At 37.0% G+C, this 25,582-nt stretch overlaps 1 long non-coding RNA gene across 1 annotated transcript; it reads left to right on the top strand.

Moving 5' to 3' along the window:
• The first annotated feature begins 1,150 nt into the window (after positions 1-1,150).
• On the top strand, positions 1,151-17,761 carry LOC148132737 (uncharacterized). Its single transcript, XR_015746880.1, has 3 exons — positions 1,151-1,213; positions 16,306-16,435; positions 17,625-17,761. It is a non-coding gene; the product is annotated as an uncharacterized LOC148132737 (long non-coding RNA).
• The last annotated feature ends 7,821 nt before the right edge of the window (positions 17,762-25,582 follow it).

The following is a 25,582-nucleotide window of genomic DNA, read 5'->3' as shown; positions in this document are numbered from 1 at the left end:
TTCTATCCTTTTGGCAAATGTGGTCCTATTTCATTAGAAAGAACAGAATTTTCCTTCTTGTTATCAGTGTCTTACCTGATCCAGACAGGACTGCAAAGACAAGGACAGCAAAAAGCAGGAAAAGGATTTTCATGTTTAGACTGGTTCTGAATTAAATCTTGCTTCTGGGATGAGGCACATCCTTGTATTTATAGATATATAATGATTGGTGAAATAATGAAACAGGAGAATGATAACAGAAGTGGAATATTGAATTGTAGACCTCGCCTTCATGATTCACTGCCCTGTCATGGCAAAAGACCTTGTGCAGCTCAATAAAGTTATGAAAGGTCCTAGCAAAGAGTTCTGACAAAAATGTGGTCCACTGGAGAAGGTAGGAAATGGCAACCCACTCTAATATCCTTCCCAAGAAAACCCCATGGACAGTATCAAAAGGCTAAAAGATACGATGCCAGAAAATCAGCCTGTCAGAACACAAGCTGTCTAATATGCAACTGGGAAAGAGTGGATTACAATTACAAGTAGATCCAGAAAGACTGAAGCAACTGGAGCAAAGCTGAAAGGATGCTCAGCTGTGGATGTGTCTAATGGTGAAAGGAAAGTCCAATGCTGTAAAGAACAATATTGCATAGGAACACGGAATGTAAGACCTATACCTCAAGGTAAGCTGAATGTGGTAAAACATGAGATGACAAGACTGAACATCAACATCTTGGGAATCAGTGAACTAAAGTGGGCAGAGACAAATTCAATTCAGATGACTAGTGTATCTATCACTGTGGGCAAGAATCCCTTAGAAAAAAAATGGACAGTCAATAGAAAAGCAGTATTGGGCTACAATCTCAAAATGACAGAATGATCTTGCTTCAAATCCAAGGCAAAGTATTCAACCTCACAGTAATCCAAGTCTATCCCACAAATAATGGCTGAAGTTGACCAGTTCTATGAAGACTTACCCCACGATTCTACAACTAACACCAAGAAAAGATGTTCTTTCTACCATCGGGGAATTGAATGCTAAAGCAGGAAGTCAAAAAGTAACCAGAATAATAGGCAAGTTTGCCTTGGAGTCCAAAATGAATCTGAGTAAAGGTTAACAGAGTTTTGTTAAGAGAACACACTGATAATAGCAAACACTCTTTCCCAACAACTCAAGAGGAGAGTCTACACATGGACCTCAGCAGCCTTGGTTCTTTGCAGCCAAAATGAAAAAGTAAGTAAAAACAAGACTTGGAACTGACTGTGGCTCAGATCATGAGCTTCTCATTGGAAAATTCAGGCTTAAATGGAAAAAAGTTGGGAAAACCACTGGATCATCCATGTATGACTTAAATCATATCCCTTATGAATATATATATAGTGGAGGTGATCAATAGGTTTAAGGTATCGAAGGAGGAGAAGGGGAGGAGGGGGAGGAGGAGATAACCCAGCAACCAGTATGCCAGACAAGTTGGAGAAAAAACTTTTGATGAAGAATAAGAGAGGAAGATTGCAGGTTAATGGTCTTCTTTGTGCTGAATCAAGCAAGGGAGCAGCTGAGCCTCCTAAATCCAACTAGTGATCCATTTTATTCAGTTTTTCTTTCTCAACAGAGTCTCAGCATAAATTGAGATGGGAGCTTTGTCTATCCCTGATGGAAAAACCAATAACCAAAGTTGGGATATTGATAATCCACAAATTGTCCTTACCTGCTGAATTGAGATCCTTGCTCATGTTTTTCAATATTGAGCATACATGAGTGTTTTTATAGAAATAACAGGCAACCATTTCTTACCTAGAAAGAGTAACCCATGACAACCATTACAATAATTCACTGAGTACATGTTATGCAATCATTATATTATCATATATCTGTGAATAAAGGGTGGGTACCATCGTAGAAGCAAGCATGATTTGATCCAGAATCAGTCCATATATGAATATCCAATTTTGCTTTTTGCAGTCTTTGTTCTTGTAGTCACACCTGGCTCAGGTAAGATAAGAGCAAGGAAGGGTCAGTTGTTTCTAATAAAGTTGGAGCATTTCTAACATCCAGAAGAAGACAATGGAAAACCATTTCTATATTCTCACAACCACCAGAGATTAATTTCAAAAGAGATTTTATTTTTTAAAATTTATAATGAAGAAGGCTGTCAGTCCAAAACATGAAAATTTTGTAATTTGCAATGTTTTGTTACATGCAATTAAATATTGTTAATATGATTTTCTCCCTTTGACTGAGATTTCTGACATTGTGTTCATCTTAGTTTCTTATATTCACTTATTATTTGGCAGATTGTTAGGAATCTGTCCACCAATTAGTTGGGTTGGCAATATATAAACCAACAATGTATGTTTGTAGCTTTAAGACAAAATCACTGTATTGATTTATACTATATTCCGATTTGTTGATTATATTGCAAATTACCATAAGAGGGAGCTAGAGATCATAGCTTGCTCTCTCTGACATTCTGTCTCTCTAACATTCTGTCTCTCTGACATTCTGTTGCTATGTAAGATTCTCTGTTGTATTTATGCTGTGCTTATAGTTTGATATTTTTGTTTACTGGAAATGACAAAGGCAACCAGTAAGAAGACGTATATAACATATATGACCTGGATCGTTTATTGGACTGCTATTTCTTAAAGTAAACTTTAACTCAATTTAGTGTATGTGTGTGTGGCTGAATAATTATTCATAACTACTCTCATAAATGTTTCCATGTGCATATCCTTGTTACTTAAGGGTTATACTGTACATATCATAACACAGATCCTCCTCATATAAAATAATAGTGGTTAACATTAATATAAAGATTGTTGATTAAGCAACAGTGAATCCAATTAAATATAAAAGGTGAAAGATTGAATAATAGGAAATATTAGGCTATTCACCAGTCTTCAAATGGACTGAGAGTTTGGCTTTAAATTGGCCAAGGTTCCACATAATGCCTCTGGAGTTTTGGACTTCCATGTCTAATTTTTCTTGGTCAAGACTAAATAGTGTTTTAGATTAAATAAAATGTGTTTATATGCATCTCATTTACAGGAGGAATGTTCCACTGTGTTGAACAATGGATTGTGGCCCAGTAAACATTTCCTTTTAAGTTGTTATCCTATGTATAGTGCCTTAAACTGGTTCCTGAATAAACATAGTAAAGATGATTTTCATTTTTGAAATATAAGAGGATTTGAACTTTTTGCTGGAACCTGGGATATGCCTTGTAGTTGCAGAAAATCTGCTTTGTGAATTTACCTAGCATTAGGGTTAGGGTTTAATACTTGATGTGTCAAGGACACTGTGTTCTAATGACAAAAACTGGTTTATATCAGATCATACCACTGACCTAATTCACTATTTTATGTGATGTGATACCTGTTAGGAATAACAAGGTTACCTAACGTAGTTTGGGTAAAATAATATATATAAACTATGATAGTAAGTTTAAGTGTGTGTCACTTTAAACTGCAAAGCATGTAATTTTGGGTGCGGTTGTAAAACCGCCATAAGAGGGAGCAAGAGAACCTGCTGGATTGCTGACTATACTGGATTGATGGTTTGCTAACTGCGTGTTCCCTGCTGCTGTTCAGTTTTTGAACGTTGAAGGAAGAAAGGAGTTTTGACTTCTTTATATCTCTACTGCGAGGAGATATATTACTGGACTGATATTTGTAAGTTTACTAACCTCTTTTTCGACACTGGACTTTGCAACTGAATAATCCCCGAATGGACTGAACTAGTGAATAATATATGGACTGTTTTGACTATGATAAAACTCTTACTGGAATAAACTATTTAACTAGCACAGTGTATCTGTTTTACTGAGTGTAAGCTACAAAAACGTTTATCTCACATATTTGCCTGCCTGCCTGACTGCCGTGCACATTCTGCTAGGGTGTATCCCTAACACTGGTTATGGGCCCAGCTGCACAGTCAGACTAACCAGGATATAACAGGCTTATATAAAGTGAGAGTTAGTGTAGTTACAGAATACTGTAAACAGACAGCTGTGTTTTATTAATTATAGTTTAATATCCAGAAAAAGATGGCACAATATCCAAACTGGATGGAACAAACTATGTTTCATGGTCTATGAAATGCAGCCTACTTCTATGCAGAGAAGGTTTGTGGAGTATAATTCAAAACCCACCAGAGGTAGATGCTTGGGATCCGGAAAATGAGGATGATGCCCAGAAAATACAAGAATATAAACTGAAAAATGAGCAAGCTCTCTGTATAAGAGGACTGACACTCTGTGACCAGCAGCTTGTACATATTCGTGGAGAAGAAACAGCTGTGAAATGTTGGGAGAATTTAAAGAAGATTTATGTTCGAGACAGTGTAGGAGCACATATAAATCTTACACGGAAGCTGTTCAGAACACATCTTCAAAAGAATGGAGACATGTTGACTCATATAAACACTATGAAGAAGATTTTTCAGGAACTGCATGAAAAGGAACTTATCTTCACAGAACTGCATCAGGTTTATATAATTTTGTCTTCATTAGATGAGAGTTATGACGACTATGTAACTTCACTGGAAGTACTGCCAAAAGATAACCTCACATTAACTGACATTACTGGCAGATTAATTGAAGAAGCCAGGAGAAGGCTTGAAAGGGATCAACTGAGAAGGGAACAACCACAAGAAGAGAAAGAATCTTCGACAGCCTATACAATTAGAAAATGTTTTAATTGTGGAGGAAAAGGACATTTGGCTAGATTCTGCAAGAAAGGAAAACGCCACAATGCCAGCCAGAATGCTAAAAGGCATCAAAAGGTTGAAAAATGTTTAGAGTTAGCCATGTATAGCAACGAAACTGTGAATAATAATTTATGGGTTGTAGATAGTGGAGCATCGCACTGCATAACGAAAGATAAGAAAAGATTTGTTAAGATGTCCACGAGTTCACAGCAGATATCATTAGCTAATGGCTGGAAAATGAAAGCAAAAGGTGAAGGTATTGCACATTGTTCTTGCATAAAAGAAAATGTAAAAATGTTATATGTACCACAACTTAAGTTTAATTTGCTTTTGGTTAGAGTTTTGGTTAAACTAGGTTATGTAGTTACCTTTAGGGGAGAAAACTGCATAATAGAAAAGGAAGATAAAAAAGTGACTGCAACTTTAAAACGTGAATTGTATGTGTTAAATGATAATCAAATAGAGGTAGCTAACACAGTGTATAATAACGTTAAACCTCATGATGAATGCATACATTTGTTACACAGACATTTAGGACATATAAATTTTAAAATGCTCAAGCAAACGGTTGAACTGTCTGAAGGTATAAAACTGAAGCCTTGCAGTAAGTATTTGCACTGCAATGCTTGCAGTCAAGAAAAAAGCAAGGTAATACCAGCAAATAGAATTAATGGATTTAAAACTAAGGAACCTCTAGAGGTCATATTTGCTGATATTATAGGTCCTAAAAAACCAAGTGTGGGAGGTGCTCGTTATATATTAAGCATAATGGATCATTATTCCAGATATGGTTTCTGTTATTTAATGAGGAGTAAAACGGAAACATATCAGAATTTCTTTAATTGGTTGAAGTTTGCAGAAAGAAAAACTAAAAGGAAACTAGTAACTCTTGTAACTGATAATGGTACGGAATTTATAAATAATAAATTCCAAAATAGACTGAAGATGGCAGGTGTTGAACATAAAAATCTGCACCATATAGGCCACAACATAATTCCTTTATAGAAAGACGAGGCCAAACAATACAGGCAATGGCTCGTACTATGTTGTCGGATTCAGGATTACCTGAAACTTTGTGGGGAGAAGCAATAATGTGTGGTAATCATATATTGAATAATGTTGTTAACTCAACAACAGGTGAATTACCATCCACACGGTGGCATGGTAGAAAACCTGACCTAAGCTACATGCACACATTTGGAGTACCAGCATGGGTGCATATTCCTACACAACTGAGACATAAGGGGCAGCATAGGGCTAAAAAGTTATTCTTTGTAGGTTATCAATCTAATCACAAATCATACAGATTCTGGGAAAAAGGTACTTCTAGCGTTTACTGTAGTGCTAGTGCACAATTCCTTGAACATGTAGGATGGGAAAAACTGGAGCAAGATTCAAGTAAGGATGTAATCATTGAAACCTACAAAAGACCAAAACAACATATCAGTAATAAGAAGAGTACAATTAAAGAGGAAATACAGGAAGAGCACATAGGACCAGAACAGGAAGAAATAGGTGAACAGGAAGAAATAGATAACCAGGAACAGGTAGTACATGAAAGTCCACCTATAAGCCCTGTAATACCTAGACATTCAACACGTGAAACCAGACCACCTGACAGGTACCAAGCAAGTGTAGTTTGCCAAGTTAGTAAAGTTCCAACTACTGTTCAAGAACTTAGAATGTATCCAGCAAAAGAACAAGAAAATTGGCATAGAGCAATGGAGAAAGAATTAAATTCATTGAAACAAATGGAAGTTTATGAAAATGTTAAATTACCTCCAGGTGAAAAGTCCATTGGCTGTAAATGGATATTTAAATTAAAAACAGGTAAAAATGGGACTGTTACCCATAAGGCTAGGTTGGTAGCTCAAGGATTTAATCAAACTGCATGTGATTATGATGAAGTATTTGCACCGAGTCTAAAAGCAACAACCTTGAGAGCAGCTTTAGTGTGGGCAGCTAAGAAGAACTATATTATAAATCACTTAGATGTAGAAACTGCCTATCTGCATGCACCATTGCAGCACACTATATACCTAAAGAAACCTGTAGGAATTAAGGATGATAAAACAAATAATGACTGTTGGAAGCTTAAAAAGAGTCTCTATGGATTAAAACAACCTGGTTACGAATGGAACCACTACATTGTTAAGGAGTTAAACAATATAGGGTTTAAAGCAGGTTTAGCTGATCCATGTGTATTTAAGAAAGAGACAAATGGAACAGTGTCGTTGTTGTTGTTCACTGATGATATTGCCTTAATTACAAAAACTAATAATGAAGCTACTGAAATAATATCATTATTAGGTAAGAGGATAAAATTAAAGCAATTAGGAGAGATAAAACAGTATCTAGGATTAACAATAAATAAAACCAAAGATGGCTATAAGATATCTCAAGAGGATAAGATTTATCAATTACTAAAAACATACAAAATGGAACTTTGTAAACCGGCAAAAACTCCAATGAATAAGGAATTTGCCACACTGATGCTCAAAGTCCAAAATTTGATAAGACTATCTATCAATCGCTAATTGGTAGTTTATAGTACATTAGTAATTGGTCAAGGCCAGATATTGCCAATAGCGTTAATCAATTGGCAAGATTCAATGCTGAACCCACTGAACGACACTGGCAAGCGACAAAACATATCTTAAGATATCTTAAAAGGACAATGCACTATGCATTGTATTTGGAGCCAAAAGATGATCTGATTTTAAGTGCATATGCTGATGCAAGTTTTGCAACAGACATAAACACTAGGAAATCAACTTCAGGTACGGCTATACTGTTAGGAAAGGCACTGATTGGTTGGAGGTCAATTAGACAGCAACACATAAGTATGTCCACAATGGAAGCAGAATTTTCATGTCTATCTTTATTATGTACTGATTTAATTCTGTATAAACAGTTGTTATTGGATATGGGAATAACTGTTAATGATTCCATTGTAGTATATGAGGACAATCAAGCAGCCATACGGATGGCTACAAATATTGCTGTGAAAACGAGATCTAAGCATACAGATTTTAGATATCTGAATGTAAGGCAATCTGTAAAAAGTGGTTTGATAAGACTGGAATATTGTATGACTGAAGAAAATATTGCTGATCAATTTACGAAAGCCCAAGGTGCAGTCAAACACAAAGAAAGTTGTGATGACTATGAGTTAAGGTTGTAAATAGATATATATATATATTATTATATTACCCAAAAGGGGAGTATGTTAGGAATAACAAGGTTACCTAACATAGTTTGGGTAAAATAATATATATAAACTATGATAGTAAGTTTAAGTGTGTGTCACTTTAAACTGCAAAGCATGTAATTTTGGGTGCGGTTGTAAAACCGCCATAAGAGGGAGCAAGAGAACCTGCTGGATTGATGACTATACTGGATTGATGGTTTGCTAACTGCGTGTTCCCTGCTGCTGTTCAGTTTTTGAACGTCGAAGGAAGAAAGGAGTTTTGACTTCTTTATATCTCTACTGTGAGGAGATATATTACTGGACTGATATTTGTAAGTTTACTAACCTCTTTTTCGACACTGGACTTTGCAACTGAATAATCCCCGAACGGACTGAACTAGTGAATAATATATGGACTGTTTTGACTATGATAAAACTCTTACTGGAATAAACTATTTAACTAGCACAGTGTATCTGTTTTTATTTATTTTATTTTATTTATTTATTTTTATTTATTTATTTATTTGATTTGCCAATTGTTTACAAGATAATAAGTATAAGTGTATACATAGTTGTGAATACATGAAATGGGTACATATAAGAAAAATAAAAGAATAAGAGAAACAATAGGACAGGGACGGTAGGCACGATGGTGCGCTTATGCACGCCCCCTACAGACCTCTTAGGAAAGGGGTGAGGTCAATAGTAGACAGTCTAAGGTTAAAGTTTTTGGGGTTTGGGGAAGAGACTACAGAGTCGGGTAGAGTATTCCAGACATTGACCACTCTATTGCTGAAGTCGTATTTCCTGCAATCAAGTTTGGTGCAGTTTACTTTGAGTTTGTATCTATTGTGTGCTCTTGTGTTGTTATGGTTGAAGCTGAAGTATTCATTGACAGGTAGGACATTGCAATGTATGATTTTATATACCATGCTTAAGTCAGACCGAAGACGGCATAATTCAAGGTTTTCTAGTTTTAGAATTTCAAGTCTGGTGGCATAAGGTATTCTACAACGAGTAGAAGAGTGGAGAACTCTTCTTGTGAAATATTTCTGGACTTTCTCAATTGTGCTAATATCAGATACGTAATGAGGGTTCCAGACTGATGAACTGTATTCGAGTATTGGTCTAGCAAATGTTTTGTATGCTCTGGTTAGTAGTGTGATATTACCAGAGAAAAAACCACGTAGGATTAGGTTAACAACTCTTAATGCCTTTTTGGCTATGTAGTTGCAGTGGGCTCTAGCACTTAGATCATTAGAGGTGAGTATTCCAAGGTTCTTTACAGAGCTTGGGTCATCAACAAGATCTTGACTATTCAGCTTGTATTTTATTTTCTGATTTTTTTTGCCAATATGTAAGACAGAGCATTTATTTGTTGAGATTTGAAGTTGCCATTTGTTTGACCATTCAGATACATAGTCAAGATCTTTTTGTAAGGTAGCAGTATTGTCTGTGGTATTGAACAGCTTTACATCATCAGCGAAGAGAACGCAATTGCTCTTAATATGATCACAGAGGTCGTTTATGTAGAGTATGAAGAGAGTTGGTCCTAGAACACTGCCCTGGGGGACACCACTATTGACAGGTACTGGATTTGATAGAACGCTCCCGATTTTGACCATTTGTTGTCTGTTTGACAGGAATGCTTCTATCCAGTTATTCAGTTGTCCAGAGATACCATAGGATTTTATTTTTAGGAGTAGTTTGTCGTGTACCACTGAATCAAAGGCTTTACAGAAGTCTATGTAGATTGCGTCAATTGCTTTGCCCTGGTCGAGTTGTGTCGTCCATATGTTTTTTACAGTGTAAGAGTTGCAGATTACAGGATAGTTTTTTTCTGAAACCAAATTGTTTATTGGAGAGTAGGTTGTTTGACTCTAAGTGGAGGATGATGGATTGGTTAATAATTGATTCCATGACTTTACAGGTGATGCAGCATAAGGAGATTGGCCTGTAATTTTCAACTAGGCTTGGGTCTCCCTTTTTGAAGATGGGGATGACTGTGGCTTGTGACCATAGGTTAGGCAAGGAGCTGGTCCTGAAAGATTTTTCAAAGATTATGCTTAGAGGTTTGGCTATGGCAGTGGATAGCTTTCTTAAGAAGTAGGCACATATTCCATCCGGTCCAATAGATAGAGATGGTTTTAGATTGCGTAGTGATTTTTCGACATTGTCTTCTGTGAAATCGATATGTATTAGATCATTGTTGTTATCTGTGGTACGGCTAGGAAATACTGGGCATGATCCATTGCTTTTTTTGTTTTACTGAGTACAAGCTACAAAAACATTTATCTCACATATTTGCCTGCCTGCCTGACTGCCATGCAAATTCTGCTAGGGTGTATCCCTAACAATACCCTTCAGATACTTAGACTACAGCAGTAGTAAATCTCAAACAGCAAAGTTAGTTTCCACAGAGTTATATCTAAAAGCACCTAAAGAATATTTGATTGTCTATCTCGGCTTTGTTTCATGTGACAGTGGCATGGATATTTCCTAATCCAGTTGATTGATCCTGAGAATAATCAGATTAGCTCTATCCCTGTTAATGTTCAATCAGTTCCTCAAGATGCATTTATGGAACCAGGCTTGAGATCCCAAAGAACCAGCAACAATTTACCATGGCTCCCTTATTCCAGGTGATATGTGGCTGCTGTATTTTTTTCTCTGTTTGTGGTCTGGGTATTTTAATTTTTCAGTAACATTTTACTGTTTAATAGAGTGCCATTTTATTTGATTGTACCACCCAAAGTCATTTTCTGTTCAGACGGGTTGTTATATAAATAACTAGAGACTCTTTTAAAAGAAAACATGTATTCTTCAACCAATTTATACCTGACAGTGGTTGTCTGTTAGTTGCATAAAGCATCAGCAACCTATAAAAGACAAAGCATCATGTTCTGGTGAGACTTTGTCTTGGGATATTGAATTTTGCATTTTTATTATTTTGGCATTCCTTCCCCCACTTCACCTCTCTCCAAAATGCCATGAGTTTCAACTTTCAAAGGCTTGTGAAAGGTTGTCTGGATGTCAAATAAGTATGGGGAACTACTTGATAGTTCCCTTTTTCCCAGAGATATCCTTAGACACTTCATTGCTCAACATGGAACCACAAATGAAATTCTGTCTCCTGGTCTATCACGATGTATAACACTTAACAATTAAGTAAATCATTTATTTTCTTTATTTTAATGTTTAAATACTGAATGTTTAAGTATGTACATTTATAGATAACAAGGTTTTGCTTCTAATGCTTCTGGCTTCATGTCTTAATAAATTTTAATAGAGAAAATGCATAGTACATAGTGGATAGTAAGGCTAGCCTTCATCTCTCCCCATTCCCAGATTGTAATAATGTAATAATAATGCTTTCAGTAGTTCAAAATATGATGTTCTTTTATGGTATCAGTTTGACTGGGGATAGCAGTCCCCAGATTTGCCTGTTAATAATTCTCAATCAGCTTGACTCCTTTCTGGTCTATTTGCTTGGTTCTTTGCTTTTGAAAAGTTTACACAGCGATTGTAATATTTATAGCTGTGTGAAGTAGGCATTGTCATTCTTTTATCCAAGGAAGATTTTCTATGTAATTTCTATTTCATTCTTGCAGCTTCGAAGTAAACCCATCTTCACTACACCATTCTTTTTGTTTTGTTTTGCTTATGCTAAATGAACTTTTTAAAAAATTGTTTACTTAATGGCATAATCCTAAAAATATAAGAAAAGCCATACCAAGTCCACTAGATGCTATGCTTTGGGAAGTTCACATGAAGAATAACAGGACTATAGAACTTTCTCTGTTATTCCCTAGTGGCTTATACTTATGTCCTATTATTTTTGATCGTCCATTTATGTCCTTACATTTTAGCAGTTTAAGTATTATCCCATCACTACAGACTACACCAAATATATGTTCAGATTTCTGTGATCCATAAATATCATATTTTAGAACTCTCAATTTCATCCATTAGTCTTTATGAAATATGAAACACATCTAAAACAGAAAAAAGCAACTGTGTATCCAAGATACTTACCTAGCAGTGGGTGGAGACAGGGGAAATGTTTAGTTTCATGTCATTTGTGTTGGAGTGTTATAGCAACTTTAATTAAATGCAAAACTAAATATAATTCATGGAACTCTCCAATCACATATTTAATATTTTTTTCCTTTTGTGCCACACAAGAAATTATAATCTATTAACACATTTCAGGAGTCTCAGAATCTTTATTCAGCCAATTGCGATTTTGAAATTCTATTTTGGGCAGGACTGCTTAACACATGGGCCTGATGAGTACTTGCTCATGGGCCCCATGAGATAGGGGTGTTGAGGTAATTCCCTGTTAGGAGAATGAGCGCATACAGGGAGACGTATTTGAGAGTAGTGTTTGAATAATACACATACACAGCACACTGTACAGTAAATGTAGGTTTTTACTTCCAGAAAGGTTTAAAGCAAAGTTCAAAACAAGTAGTCCAAAGTCATTCACAAGTAAGTCAGTCAGTTTTCAGTCCAGGGATAATCCAATAACAAATATCAAAGTCCAGTATCAAAAACAGTTCATTATCAGACTTATATCAAATCCAGAAATAGCAGTCAATTAGGAAAAAATGGAGGAACGGCAATACTTTCCAACAGAAGGAAACAGAGACTCACTCACTTCACTGAGACTCTTCTGACACAAAGGCTAAGACAAACCAGATTTCTGGCTCCATCTTATGGCCGTTTGAGTAACCACACCCAATTGCAGTTTTTAGCATGCTCTTAAAGAGACAGTATTAAAATGTCTATCCTGGTTTATATATTTCCATCCCAAATAGCTGCTAGGTGACTCACATTCCTAACAAGGGACCTCATACTAATCTGTATATGTTAACCCTTCAATGCACCTTATATTATATAAATACAGAAACTGTATGGCTTACTGAGTATTATTGTGTTTTTCAAGCCTTGTGTATTATTCAAATGTTTATCATATTGATTAGTTGTTGCTGCACAGCATGTTTTTAATGTTTCAATACTGATTTTGTTGGAAGTGCCAATAAAATAAATATCTGTTTAATTTTATCGACCATTTACATTTTTATTGCTGTGAGTAGTTGTTGTAGGGGCCTCAGTATATTGCTTTGCGCCTGGGGCCCATAATGCTGTTAAGATGGCCCTGATTTTGGGAGTAGAGTTTATACTGTTTTTATAAGTATTGTTTGATAGTGAGTCTTGAGACTTCCCCTCAATCACTTTTTTTCTTCTGTTCTGCAATTTGCATAGCCCTAATATATATATACAAGAGGCAATTTATTTTTCCTTAATAGGGGTTGCAACACCAGCATTGTAACCACAATTGAATATCTTTCACTATTTTTTTCAAGAACTAGCTTTTTACATGCAGTTGAAGATCTCAAAGGAGGAACAATATAGTATATCACTTCCTGATTAAGATGTGCAAATAGTAATCTCAGTCATTGGAGTTCAAATTACAAAATATTTGGTTTCTGTCTTCAGAATCTTTATACCCAGATATTTCACATATACCTTATTTTAAAATTTAATTGATAATGAAATAAATATATTACATTTTATATATCCATGTCTGCTATGGAATTGGTCCACTAATAGAAAATGGCAAGAAGTGACAGGCAGCAGAAAGATGCTTAATTCATTCTTTGCATTTGTCTTCACACAAAAGGAAAAAAAATAGCCTTACCTACCAGAAACATAAACATAAAAGACAAACTAGGGGTTCAAATTAAAGTAGGCAAGAAAATGGAAAGAGAACACTTGTCCATCCTAGATGAGTTTAAATCACCAGGACCAGATGGATTACATCCCAAAGTTCTGAAGGAGCTGACAGACATGATCTGGAACTATTGAACCATATCTTTCAAAGATCCTGGAGCACTGGGCAACTAACAGAGGACTGGAAAAGAGCTGTTGTGGTTCCCATCTTTAAGAAGAAGCAAAAAATGGACCAAGGAAACTATAGACTAATCACCCTGACATCAGTACCTAGAAATGTCATGGCCCCATTGGAGCCGGAGGAGGAGGAGAAGAAGGAGGAATCAGGACCACCAATGATTAGGGTGCTGGAAGCTAAAATATATGAAGAACGGTTGCAGAAATTGGTTATGTCTAATCTAGTGAAAAGAAGGATTAGGGGTGACATAACATCAGTGTACCAATATTTGAGGGGCTTCCACAAAGACAAGGGGGTCAATTTATTTTCCAAAGTGCCAAAAGGCATGACAGGAAGCAATTGATGGAAACCAACCAAGGAGACAAACAACATAGAATGAAGGAGAAATTTCCTGACAGTGAGAACAATAAACCAGTGGAACAGTTTACCTTCAGAAAGTGGTGGGTGTTCCATCGCTGGAAGGTTTTAAGAAGAGACTGGATGGTCACTTGTTTGAAATGATATAGGACCTCCTGTTTAAGCAGGGGGTTGACTAGAAGACCTCCAAAGTCCCTCCCAATTCTAATGTTCTATGTTCTTTCCATTTTTATCCTTTTTGTCTTTCAGTTTATCAGAAAGTTCTTTATGCAATCATGCTGGTTTCTTGTTGGATTCCCCCCACCCCCAGTGGTATTGTGGTGAACTGGGCTTTTATAATCACAAGTCATGTAAATTATTTTTCAGTTAAACTCTGTGGTTACAACATGTCATTTTTCTATCAACTGCTACTTTTTCAGGTATCAACCCATATTCATAATTTCATTTTTTTTTTAGTGTTTCAGTTCATAAGAGGCTTCCAATGAGCATTCAAAGGCTTTGGAGTATTGTTGAATGCATTATTTTCCTGCTGAATTGCAGCACTTGATTATTAAGTGCTCTTATTGTTAACAGAGCTTCATTCTTCCTGAAATGAATCCAGATTAGTATTGGATAACCTAAGAAATGTATTATGACACCTTATCAAAGAAGAGCTTTATTCATTTTACAGATATTACTTCTATCTAGTGTTGATAGGATTATGTAGTTTTATTCTGGCAAATTTATACTCTGAGTAAAGTTCATTCATGGAATAATGGAATTATTCTCTATCATGGAATCTCTGTCATGGAATAATTTTCCTATCGCTATCTGGTTCCGATACTGCTGGGATGTAGAACTGCCTTTAGCATTGAGAACAGGTTATTCTTAACTCATGGAGCAATGCATAGGTTCCCTATTTACAAAACCTGTCTGGATGATTTCATCAGGTGTCTGGAAAAATTTCCCTTTCTATACAGACTGTTGCACATACTACTGTAAAACCACATGATGGTTTTTGTGGCAGGACAAAACCCAGATTTTCACTATAAATATAAGGAGTTTGGGTCATCTCTTCAGCTTCTCAAAACATGAAGATTTTTGGCATTTTTTTCAGCTATTCTCTTCTTTGCCCTGATAATGGGTATAGGTAAGGTATATCTTAATGTCAAACTAACCAGGAATACTGCATAAATGTGAAGATGCTCTTTCACGTTCTTATAATAGTGTGGGATATATTTTACTTTTGTTCAAAGAATGTTAATGCAGTGGAGACATTCTAATACACAGTATACTTCATAGTTAATTCCATTGTTTTGCTTCCTACATATTCTCTCTGATATAGCATTTTTCCAATATTTGGAAAACATTATTTATTTAAATGAATATTGTAAAGCTAGCATAACATTTCTAGGTCTTTTCATAGAGACAAAATAAATATTTGCAACATATTAAGTTATCTCAGCAAGTTGTGACATCTGAGCAATCTTGTCTGGGCTCTAAAAGGGATTAGATTGGTTTTGTTAGTGTGTAAACGAGATACCTTTATAGGTTAGATTGGAAAGTCAAAAACAAACAAACAAAAAACAATCTTGAAGAAGACAAACCATTTCCCTGATAACTTCCATTAAAAATGAATTATCATTCTAGTTACCAGAACATGATTTGAAAGATACCAGCACTAGTTAGTCCTATGGGATTGTTAATGTCTTAAATGAGCAGTTTAACTAAAAAAAAAAAAAAGGAGGTTAAAGTTAGATAGCTCTTGTTACTGGGATTGAACTTTGGAACTTTTGTCCTTATTGCTAAGCATATTTTATTGAATGTGTCAACTGATTGATTCTATTCCAAACATTACAGATAACAGATAACAGATAATCAGAGTTGTAAGGAACCTTGTAGGTCATCTAGTCTTACCCCCTGCCCAAGCATTTTTCTATCCTAGTAGTCTATTTGCCATATATAAATTTTATTCTCCCCTTTTATTTACCCTGCAGAACATGATGGACAAGGTCTGTGTATATGCTCTCTGATTTCACAGTGGCCCTATTTTATTGGGTAAATTCTGCTGTTCTGACAACAAATAGTAAGAAGAATGATAGAGGGTTTCTGGGTACACAAATCTAAATCTGTATCATCTTTTTCTTTCTTTCTCTCCCTCTCCCCTTCTGTTTCTAGCATGTAAGGTACCAAAGACAGCTGCTGACTGTGACCGTGAAGGTGGCAAGTGCAGGTTTCTACGATGCCCATCAAATCTAACTGCCATTGGAAAGTGTGATAAAAAGGGTGGTGTCTGCTGCAAAAAACAGTAATTTTATTTTTATTTTATAATAACTGTTTCCTCTGTCTGCTTCTTTTATTTATCCAAGGTCTCAGGAAAATCTACTTATGGTTCAGAAAGATATAGCAAAGAATTTCATAGATACAGAGCTATAACATTTCCTTACAAATGCCCATAGTAGCTATGGAACTTGGGATCATAATACAACACTATATAGAATGCCTCAGATTCTCCTGTCTGGCTGTACATAAACTGAGGTGGCACATTCTTTTGCCCGTAGCAGCTGTTTAGTCCCAGCAATAAGGATTGAGTTGAGACTGATGGTAAAACAGGCCACTTGTTCATAAATAGTCTACCATTAAAGCTTTAGTGTATTGTTGGTTGGAGGCTACAGTATGAATCTAATTGCTCAATCTATCCTTTAATTTTGGTGCTGAACGGTAGCACTTAACTATGAAGTGCTCTTATTGTGAACTAAGCTTCATTCTCTATCTTCTGAGGCTAAGCAGAGAAATCAAATTGCACAGATTTCTTTGGCAAAGTGAATCTAATGCAGAGGCAAACCTAAGCCAAATTCTGATCTCATCTGAGGGAAAGGTTCACTTCAAAATTCCTTAATTTTTCAGTTTCAATGATCCTCTAATTTAAATTCAGGGATTCTCAGCTTGAGTAACAATTATGCTTTGCATTCAAATCATTGCTAAGTCTAAATCTTTGATAAACATTAATACTACAGTCTAAAGCTAAATCTAGAACAGAAGAAAGAAGCTTCGGAAAAAAAGCTTGGAAGCATGTCAATGGAGTTTCTCAGTCATCTAGGTCATGGTTGTCCCAAAGGTGCTTTTTTTTTCAAAAGGCAATTAGATTTTATTTTTCCATGGATGTAGTTTCTTTCCTAGATTCTTTCACAAAAAGGTTAAGAATAGGAAAAAAATTATGAAGCACTTTATTTGCATTAATAAACTATCTCTGAAAACTTACCTGAGCTGTCTTAAATATAGAGAAAGGAAGATACAGTTCATTGATATAATTTAAGTAATTTAATTTTGGGTAGAAAGGTCTGTTCAGTAGTTGTTGTTTTTTTTAAATTATGAATTTGAGAGTATTTCTTCTGTATTTCATTTACTTGAATTAATATGTATACATCTATGTGTTTCTAAATTACATACCAAATGAAAAGTTTTAATTTGATTATTCTGTTTTGCCCTTTGTGCAGATAAAATCATACCATTGGCTACTAGTGATGGATTCCCTGGCTTGAGCATTCATTGAATTTCATTTTTTTGCTTGATCTGCAATGCAAAGTTTCTTTGTTACATTTGCAATACAATGTCATTTTTATAGCTGATCTATCCTGCGTCTTTTCTTTAAGCAAATAAAAATCTCTTGCATTGAACACTGAGCTTCTACAGCTTTGTAGTGTTTTTTTGGGGGGGAGGGGGGATTGGGTAGTATGCCTCATGTGTGTGTGTGCATATTCTTCATGATGTAGTAGGAAAAGTTGGATAGTAGATATTGTTGGACTGTAACAACAGGTCATGGCTATCTGGCAAAATGTTCTGAGATTAGATTTTATTAACATTTGGAAGGCTACTGTATGCTCATCTCTAGCTTCTAGCATTGGCTGGCATTTATGGAAGTCCTCCCAACCTCAGTCAAATATTCAGAGGTGGTCCACATCAATACAGCACACTTCAGCTGTTTTAATGGTTAAGTGCATCAAAGTAAAAGTAAAAATAAAATCGTGCAAGAAAGATACAGCAGAAAACTCTTTACCCTAATCCTAATCAACTTCTTATTTTAAATTTGTGACAAATAATGCTATTTCTTTCTTCAAACTTAGATAGGATTTTATAATTGACAGAGAATTAGAAAATCAATCCAAAGTTTTTGGAAGCATGATTGATAGAGAACCTGTTCTGCTTTTGTAGTCAATAAAAAAAAATTAAAGAAAAAAAATGGATCTTCTGTCCATTAAGCCGGTATTGGACAACCTCAGCAACTTTAAAATGTGTGGACTACAAAGCTCAGAATTCCCCAATCAGCATTCTGGGAGTTGATATCCACACATCTGAAAATTACTGAAGATGAGAAAGACAGCATTATCCTAAGGACACTGGAGAAAACAAGAAACATTATTCCTGACCTAATCTCTTTTCCCAAGCTTCCTCTAAATTCTCTATGTGGGTTTTACTAAACAACTACACTTTTATTTTGAGCAGAAGAAAACACTGAGGTGGTCTATTTCGAGGCAGTGATTAAGAAGGAGAAGTTAATAAAATATGGGTATGCAATAATGCAGGGCTTGTGAATAAAATATCGGCCTATCATTATAGAAATGTGATAATCTGAAATATTTTCCTCCAGTTCTATTTAAAACATTTATATTTAATACATTTTTAAAAGTACATCCATGCATGACTAAATGCACAGAATTTTACCTAATAATGGGAGAACAATAAAGGATTGGGTGGATTTCATAGATGCTGTTTTCAAGTTTTGGTGGCAGCCTCTATGCTGAAATTGACAGACTTGCATTGTTCTGAAACAGCAGGTCCATAACCTGGTGGTTTTCCTGGACTCACATTTATCACTTAAGCAGCAGATGGGAGCTAAAAGATGGAGACCATGGTATAGGCCAACAATCTTCAATGATGAATTATGAGTTACCTTCAATGATGAGATTATACTAGGAGGGTTTTTGTACAGGTTCGTCTTGGGTACCAGTTCTGCTGTTCTTATATTGGTAGGCCCTGCTTACAGCCACTCTTGTCCTGGTCACTGCAATGTGCTCTATATTGGACTTCTGTTGAAGAGTTTCTATAACACGGGTGTCAAACTCACGGCATCACGTTGCCATGCCATTTCACAATGTTTCCCCCCTTTGCAAAGCTTGGGTTGGCATGGCCTATGTGTGACACATCTGGCCCACTGACACCCCTGATCTTCAGCTGGTACAAAATAAAGCAAGTGTGAGCAATTATACTTGTTCCTAGAACAGCATGTAATACTCAGTTCCACAAGCTACATTGGTGGTCAGTTTGCTTCTGGGTCTAATTTAGGATGCTGAAAGATTTAACATCTCCCAATATCATTCATGGCATGGGACCAATCTGACCTACTACCTCTTTCTGGTTACATCAGGGAGATGTAAAACATAAAACACCACTTTAACTTGTACTGAAACTAATCTTACCTTGCAGGCTGTGACATTCTGCTTTGATTGGGTGATCTTTAAAGGCAGCCCCAATAGAATGCCTTGTTGTAATCTACTTGAGATAATGAGGACATATGTTGGCAAGATTTCCCATTCCAAAAAGGGGCATAAACAGTGCACCAGTCAAAACTGGGAAAAGGCATTCTTAATTTCACTAAACCCATACATTTATTCATACACTGCTTTTCATTTTTTAAACTTCTCTTTTTGAGGATGTGTCTCTCTCTCCCTCCAATCACAACTTTTTGACTTGACTTTTTCTCCTAACTGTATATTGTCAATTCTTTGTGTTATTTGTCATGCTATATGCAATATTTCTGATTTCTTTACACTTCCTGCCATATTATCAGGATCTCTTGTGCTGTTCTCTCTTTATTCTGTTCCTAGTCTACCAATAGATCATACTCAACCATATTTTGGGTAGCTCCCACCATTTGTAGAGATTGGGTGCTATCCAAGAAATATTCTTGTAATGCTCTAGAACCAGAATAAAGACAACCTTGATAAGTCTAAACAATTATCACAAAGTAAATGAAATGAATTAAGGCAGAAATAAAATTAAAATTCTACATTTAGACTAAAAGGATCCTATGCACAAATATGGAAGAACAAAGTTCTTGAATGGAAGAGAGAAGGTCCTCTCAGGGGCTTTGCTTGAAGACGATTTCTTCTATTACATAAAATCAGCCATTTTCATCACTGTTGTATAGAGGGGAGGAAATTATGGCTAATCCAACCATTCCTCTTCCCAATAACCTTACCAATAGGAACAGAGTTCTGACATTGCTTAAAGAGACCATCTGATTCGTGGAGAAAGAATGGAGTGACAGAATAGCTCTGTCTTTCTTTCATCTGTTATGGAACTATTGTAATGTCTGCTGCTAAGTGATAATTGAGGAAAATTCTAAGGCAGTTGTCACATAGCAACAGAACAGCCCCTTTTCTTTGGTACCTAGTTGACAGGACCAGAGTTCACTTCCTGGATGCATAACAGGAAGGAAGGAGGTGAAGATTATGGTGTGTAGAGTTTTGATTAAGGCTGAGAGAGAAAAAGATTCCAGGTAGTCATAATGGCTGAGGTGTGGTTTAACTTTCTCTTCTAATATCTTTTCTCTCATAGAAAATAGAAACTTGTGAACTTGCTTTTGGAGAGGGTTTGAAATCCTCAAAGGGGCTGACTCACACAAAGAAACAAACACTGGTGCTCTTCATGCGTCCACTTGGACCAGTGGCACAGTGAGTAGGAGTATCATTTGGAAAGCATTTTCTTTATTGTTTTGGAAACTTTGGGGAGATGTTAGATCCTTCAAAAGGTTTTGGAATTATAAAGGCCACAAAATTGCTTATGGGAAGATTCAAGTGGTGAGTAAGCAATAGTATTTTGATTTTTGTGCTTGATTTTACTTGGTGTTGTAGCAGGGGAGAGTTCAAGCCCAAGGCTCCTGCTTTGTGAAGGTCCTCAGAACACAGTGCTTTCCCACTATTATTTAACATATACATGAGGCCAAAGGGGAAGATCATTTGCCAGCATGGGAGGTCAGAGATCATCAGTATGCAGGCGATAAGCCATTGCGCTTCCCCACACGGATCTGGCATATAATTTGAGGATTCTCCTGGATTTGCAGCTTCTGCTTGAACAGCCAATGGCTGTTGTAGCCAAGGGAGGCTTTGCAAAGGTCATGTCAGTTAAATCCTTTCTTGGACTGAGAAACTGTTCTAATGATCACTCATGCCTTTAATCTGTCCACATTTGAACTTCTGCAATGTAGTCTAGATGGAGGTGTCTATGAGGACTACAAGCTAGAATCAATATAAAATGTATCAGGCCAAGTAACGATAGTGTTACTAGTTGGCTTCCAGGTTCAGTTCAAGATGCTGTTTACCAATTAGGAAACTCTAATGGCTGGAGGATTAAATCTGAGGGATCACTTTTCTTCAGTTATGTCTGCCTATTTATTAGATCTGATAGAGTTGGTATGTTCCAAGTCCCACCAATCAAACAATGTCATCTTCTGACCATCACCTTACACCAGGGGTCTACAACCTTAAACACTCAAAGAGACATTTGGACCCATTTCAAAGAAAAGAAAAGAAAACACCGGGAGCAACAAAATCTGGGTGGGCTTGGCCAATTCAACATCACTCCCACCCAGTCACATGACACCCCCCCAGCCACGCCTACCCAGGTTTTGTGGCTCCCAGTGTTTTCTGTGACACTAGTCTGTGACTAGCTTCTGTGGGAAACTAGTCTCTTTCTGTGTATGTCTCTGACTCTCTGTGTCTCTGTCTCTGTCTCTCTGTCTGTCTGTCTGTCTGTCTCTCTCCCCCCCCCAGGGGGGGGGAAGGGAAGGAACCACTGAACTGGTGCTAGGTGGTGGGAATCTGAACTCCCGAGCAGTGGTGGGATTCAATTTTTTTTACTACTAGTTCTGTGGGCATGGCTTGGTGGGCATGGCAGGGGAAGGATACTGTAAAATCTCCAGTCAGAGGTGGTATTTGCCAGTTCTTCAAAGTACTCAAAATTTCCACTACCGGTTCTCCAGAACTGGTCAGACCTGCTGAATACCACCAGAGAGAGAGAAAGAGAACAGATGTGAAAGATCTCCAAAAATCCTTAAAAAAAACCCAACAAGTGAGTGCATGTTTGTAAAGTAGCCCCCTTCCCTGTCAGTCATTCTGCATCTATGTGTAAGAGCAGGTTGCTGCAAGAATATGTGTTTTGGTATAAAAGACAGCTGTTCCCCATTGAATCTCTATTTGATTTTCTCTCTCTGTGTGTGTGTATGTGTGTGCATGTGTTTGCACAAGAACAGACAGAATAATGTAACTTGCCCATGCAGGTGCAAAGCCACTTATCTGGGACAAATCAGGCATATGAACAATTATTGTGTGCCTGGCAAGGTCAGGTGGACCAGCCACAGATAGAGACAGATCATTACACTTGTCCCGTACTTGGTCTCCTGGATGAGCCAATGCGTGAATGGAGTGACAGGAGCCACATATCAGGTGCAGAGCAACCGAGGACACACTGACCACTGCAGAGTCTCCCCCTTCCATACAAGGCTTGACCCCCATACTTGGCCATAGGCCTATCACCTCCCCCGCCACAGGAGGGGGCCGGGAGAAACACACACATCTTGAATCCATGCATGCCAGTCACTCTGGCGCTGCTGCTTCCTCTGCTGCTTCGGAGCCTACCGAGGATGGCAGACTAGCAGTATGCCAACAATCAGCTGGGAGGCAGGGAGGTGGGGCATCACAGCAACTGACATCTGAGAGGTAAGAGCGAGCTGCCAGAAGAAGCTCCCACAAGGCCCAGCAAGTACATCCCCCTACCTTCTCAGGCCAGGCGAGGAGTGATTGGTACGAGGAGGGCAATGGGTGGGGCCAGCCAGTGATGAGATCACGTGACAGAGTCACAGCAGAGGCCCAAAGAGCCGCATGAGGCTCTGGAGCCATGTGTTGCTGACACCCACTTTAAACACATGATTTTTCCATGGTCATTCCTGCTTTCTTGAAAAGCATTTCTAGAGAAGTAGTAGAGAATAAAGGAAATGGACAGGGGAAGAGCTTCCACCAAGGAAGCAATCATATAAAAAAGACCTGAGTCCGGGGTAAAATGTAATACAAGTCTCAGGTAAGCTCCTCACACAAAGATGAAGGAAATGGGGAAGCAAATTCATACTTGCAAGATTCTGTTATTATAAAAGTAGAACTGATCTTTAAAATGTGGGTTTTTCATCAGGTGCTGGGACAATTTTATAAGATCACATTGATATTAGTTTTCATAGTTTCATCTCTTGGTGTTTGTTGTGTTTTCTACCTTGATGTCATTAATACAGTATATTGTGCTTGTCATTGGTTTCTGTTATCTCTTTATTATACTGTTTTAATGTATTATGTTACCTACAGTTATTTTGGTGACTGTATTTTGGTACAATCATATATCATATATATTCTATAAATATAAATATAAAAATCTTTGAGATGAGCTTAACATTTGAAAATGTATGTATTGGTAAGAGTACAAAAATAGATCCATGTTTTATCATTGCCTTTGGGGGGCTTCTTGTTTTAATCTTTCATTCTATTTAAATGGACTATTTTCTAGTGATCTACTAATTCTCTTTAGCTTCTGGGGCCTGGCAAGGAAGTATCAGGGGCAAGTGATACTTCCTGAATCAGTGCAAATTTAAAAATAGTTATACAAAAATTTGCATTTTTCTGAATAGAACAATGCACTTTAACAATGTCCATGCCAAGTATATGATATTTTTCTATCACCAATGCACCAAAAATATCTTAATATATTAATTTGGGGGCTACTGCTTACATAAGAAAAACTGGGCATCACTCAATTATATTTTTTTTTATCTTTTACCAGTGTCAGAATCCTATATGCTTTATCATGAAGATCCTTTACCTTACGTGTGTATTCTTCTGCATAGCCTTTTTGTTTACTCCAGGTAAAAAAAAAGTTTAATTGATCAACCATAATAAAAAATAGGTGAACTTTCAAATACTAGAGAGGTAGTCCATATTCCTGACTTTTCCCTTTTTTAAAGATTGGAGCAAAACCACACAGATGCAAAATACGAATTAAGCAGTTCTGCCATTTCCCTGTTGTCCACCATTTTACTGTCTCTTTGTGTATCTCCCCCCACCCAGGGGTGGGATTCTACCAGTTTGCACCTATTCGCTAGAACCGGTTGTTAACATTCTAAGCAGTTCGGAGAACCAGTTGTTAAAAGAAATTATTGGCCTAATTCTGTAAGGAAGGCAGGAAGGAAACATTCTGGTGTTGCTTACAGAAACTGCCTCTCCGTTAACCCTTATTACATTCTTGGCAGGACTAGACTTCCTGTCTCAGGAACTTCTCTGGAGTTTTTTTCCCCTCCTTTGCTGGTACTTTGCTTGTGTGGAGTGACCATTCAAAGTTACAGTGGCACTGAAATAAGTGACTTATGACCATTTTTCACACTTATGACTGTTGCAGCATCCCCACAGTTCACAAGAGGCCAGGTGAGGAGATGCATGCCTCGATGTGAGTGATATTGAGTTGGCCACACCCAGCCAATAACATGACCACCAAGCCATGTCCACCCACTTACATGACCAAGCCATGCCCACCACCTAAGCCACACTCACAGAACCGGTTGTTAAAAATTTGAATCCCACCCCTGTCCCCACCCCATGTGTGTGTGTGTGTGTGTGTTGGAGAGAGAGAGAGAGAGAGAGAGAGAGAGAGAGAGAGAATTTAGCATTTATTGCAAGTCTCAGCTCATTCTGACCCTAAAATCTTCTGGGCTTGGGCTATTCCCTGCTGTTTTGATTTTGTTGTATGACCTTTTCATTTTTTAAACCTTGAGCTTGTTTTGTCAATGTTCTTTCTTGTACTTCTGCCAGTTTCATTGAGGTTCTCCCATTTTTTTTTCATTTTGTAATCTTAATTATCTTACTTTTCAGAATTTCTTCCCTCTCATTTCCCTCCTTCCCTCCTCACTACAGATTCACTTGAAAGGCCATCAGATTGCCCACACAAGACATTTTCCAACCACATTCTTCCCAGTGTTTGTGAGGTACATCCAATTTCTCACCAAGTGTCTTTCTTGTACATAGAATAGACTATGGTTTTGGAATTCAAAGTGTTCTTGATGATGCCATTTTTTGAGCCAACAGTTCCTCACCTGAATTCTCTGTTCTTTCTTGGTTGTAAAATTCTTCTGAAAGTATAGATAAAATGTTACCTCTGCTTCAAACTCTTTTACTCTCATGACTAGTTCCTGATATTCTTTCTGGGCTTTTTCTGGCAGTATCGTTTTTTCTATCATGATACAAAACAAAGAGGTAGTTGTTACTAATTTTTATTTGTCCCCTGCCCCCCATCATGTATTGGATCTTTCTACCTGAGACATCACAGATCCCTTAATACAGACGTGTCAAACTCAATTTCACTG

This window comes from Notechis scutatus, chromosome 1, assembly GCF_049901735.1.
Source record: "Notechis scutatus isolate UNSWTSFEM ecotype Mainland chromosome 1, rNotScu1.2, whole genome shotgun sequence".
Lineage (NCBI taxonomy): Eukaryota > Metazoa > Chordata > Lepidosauria > Squamata > Elapidae > Notechis > Notechis scutatus.
The sequence above is the reverse complement of the archived record's forward strand: the minus strand, read 5'-3'. Positions and strand labels throughout refer to the sequence as shown.